Below are 3,291 nucleotides of genomic sequence, written 5' to 3'. Positions count from 1 at the left end.
GAATTTCTCATGACGGCCTAACAAATAAAATACATTTAATAATGAAGAATGATTACATGTATTTTAAATATTTCAGATGAAATAAACCTGGTACATTTGCACCATGATCCTGAAAATGCTTCATATATTGTTGAGAAAATGATGACAGGAAAATTGTCACTTTGTGCCTTCTAAAAATTATGAAATTTAGTTAATATGATAATAAGTATTTTATTAGTAAACCAAACACCAATTTTATAATAATTAGTTTCATTTTGGGGAGTTATTTTATTAAAATATATAAGCCATACGTTTAACTATGCCCTACCCCAACTATGTAATGCAGAATTTTGGTCTCAGTTTAAATAAATGCATTTTAAATGTGTATTTCTAAGCAATGACTGTCAAAAATAAGATGTTTCAAAAATATTTTACAAACTGAAAGACAACTTCCAGTCAAACAAGAAATAAGATGTTTATTTACTTGGCAAATATAAAACAAAGCATACAAAACAAAATCCAGAAATACAGAGTAGCTAAGGAGCAAAAAACCTAGAGAAAGAGTGAAAGTAAGTCATAGAATTAAGTTTAAATCAATTGATGATACTGGTTATGAATTTATATATGGGGTAAACTTCCTATTATCAAGAAAAAAAGAAAGAAATGGAAACAACGGTCACAATAATAACATCAAAGAGAAACTCAAGGGAGAAAAAAAGCATTAAGTGGGATAGTGAGCAATTCCATTAATAAAATCAATTATGAAATGATAGCAGTAATCAATCTTCAAGTGCATACAACAACAAAAATGTTAGAAACAAATTGATATAAAATCAATGACAAAAGGAGAGAAGAATAAATCAGAGGGAAGAATAAATAAGGAGAGGATTCTTAGGATGGTAAAAAAACTCTGTGTTATGCTATAATCTATAAAAACATGTATAGAAGAGATTTTAACTTTACATAAAAAATCCATGTAGGACGGAGCTGGAATATATTCTTCATAGCAAAGTATCTCAAGAATGGAAGAAAAAGTATCCAATGTACTCAGCCCTACTACGAAACCAATTTATAAGTACCCACACTTATATAGATGAAAGCTATAACCCAACTACAGCCCAAGATGAAGGGGTAAGACAAGGGGGAGGGGAGGGGAAGGATGGGTGGAGGGAGGGTAATCGGTGGGACCACACCTATGGTGCATCTTACAAGGGTACATGTGAAATTTACTAAGTGTAGAATATAAATGTCTTAACACAATAACTAAGAAAATGCCATGAAGCCTACGTTAACCAGTTTGATGAAAATATTTCAAATTGTATATAAAACCAGCACACTGTACCCCACAGTTGCATTAATGTACACAGCTATGATTTAATAAAAAAAAAAAAACATGTATACTTGAATACAAATATTTTGGGAAATCGTAATCTTATACAAAAATATAAATCAGAGTAGATCATATTGAAATGCTTATTTGTGTAGCTATGCTGTATCTTGATTAAGAATGTTTTACAAGTACATTTTGCCATTTCTGAGTTTGCAAAAACAGATAATCACGGAGTTATATAAAGTATTTCAGAGCTTTAAAAATACCTGGAAAACAAACCCAATTATTCCATTAAACTATCATTATACTGGAACAAATGAACAAAAATGTCCAAGAGCTCACGAGTATAGAGCAAGTCCGTTGGTAACAAATACATAATTCAGTAATATAATACAAAGAGACCATGTTTAGCACTACACACTTAATAAATTTTCCACTTCAATTACACAGGACTTCATATCAGAAAGGCAAGGATGGCTTAACATTTAGAAAACTATAATGACTTTCACTATAATCATATTAAGAGATTACATAGATTACATGGGTGTATGTAATGCAACCCAAACCATATTTTAAGTATTGTAAAGATATTTCAAGCTATTTCAAATTAATTTATAGTTTAAGACAATTAATATCAACACAAATGGATTTTTTGTTTCTAGTAATAGAAAATAATAATTCTACAGGTCTTTGATGAAATTGAATAGATAAGCATAGCTAAGAAGATTTCATGATAAAGAATTTACTCTAGTACACATTTTTAGGATCTTATAGAACAACATTAATTAAAGTATTAGATTTCTGTGTATGAGAACTAAAAATTAGATAAATAGGATAGAGCAGATACCACCAAAACAGATGCTAATATGTTAGGGGGTATCACAAAGCAATGTAAAAGAGATTTAGCAGAAAATTTAAGTGTTTCATTGCATAAAAAATTAAGGGAAAATGTAGGTGAATATCAAGAAAGGGCTGGATATATAAGGACTTTCTAAGCTTGAAGGAAATAGACGCAATTACACTACAGAATATCTAGTGAATTGCCTAATCATTTAAAAATCTCAGTCTCGCAAAAGACTAAGCAAGTTAAGAGGCAAAGTGGGAAAATAATTGGCACCTGCTATGACAAAGGTTAATATCTTTAATTTCTGGGAAAATGTTACACATTATTAAGAAAAATAGTAAGACCTCATTGTAAAAATAGCAGAGAACATTGGAAAACATGTCTAAACTTCCATAGAAACACAGAAAGGAAATTAAGGTACTGGAAGCCACATATCACTACTCATATTCAGAGAGGCTTTAAAAATTATACTGTGAAATGCTCATAAGGGGTATAATAACATGTATATAATCTTACAATAAAGTCACAAAGCTAAATTAGTTCAGGATGTAAAACTTCATACATATGTTAAATAGCTATAAATACATAGAACAATTGGATGGAAATATTAATACAACAATGTACAATAAAACTCATCTCTTGGCTGTAGGAGTGTATAGGTTTTTATTTTTGTTTTATGATTTTCTGTGTTGCTCAAAAATTTTGCAGAAAATTAATCCTATAATTAGACTAAAATAGATAATTAAAATATGTCATTCATATGTCAGCAAATAAAAAGGCAGCATAAAGAAATGTGTATACCATATGATCTTAAATATACAAACAAAAAGTTACTGGAAAAATGATGGTAATCAGCATGGAAAAGTTTAGATAACTTAATTAAGTGAAAGTTTTTCTCCCTTACACTTTTGTATATTCTATTTTTTCTTATGAGAACATATTACTTTCACAGGCAGAAAAAAATAAGTTCAATTTGAAACATCAATAGGAACCAAGTTGGTTAAATTATAATATCATTTATAAATTTAAGAATGGTATTTTTCATAATTTGAGATGTGTCTATTTATAGTATTTCATAGTATTTGTCTTTTGAAATTAGCAAGAACTTCTCTCTTAGAATTGCATAAGCATGAATGGC

Source organism: Nycticebus coucang, chromosome 6 (assembly GCF_027406575.1).
Source record: "Nycticebus coucang isolate mNycCou1 chromosome 6, mNycCou1.pri, whole genome shotgun sequence".
NCBI classification, from domain to species: Eukaryota; Metazoa; Chordata; class Mammalia; order Primates; family Lorisidae; genus Nycticebus; species Nycticebus coucang.
This window is presented reverse-complemented; position numbering follows the sequence as displayed.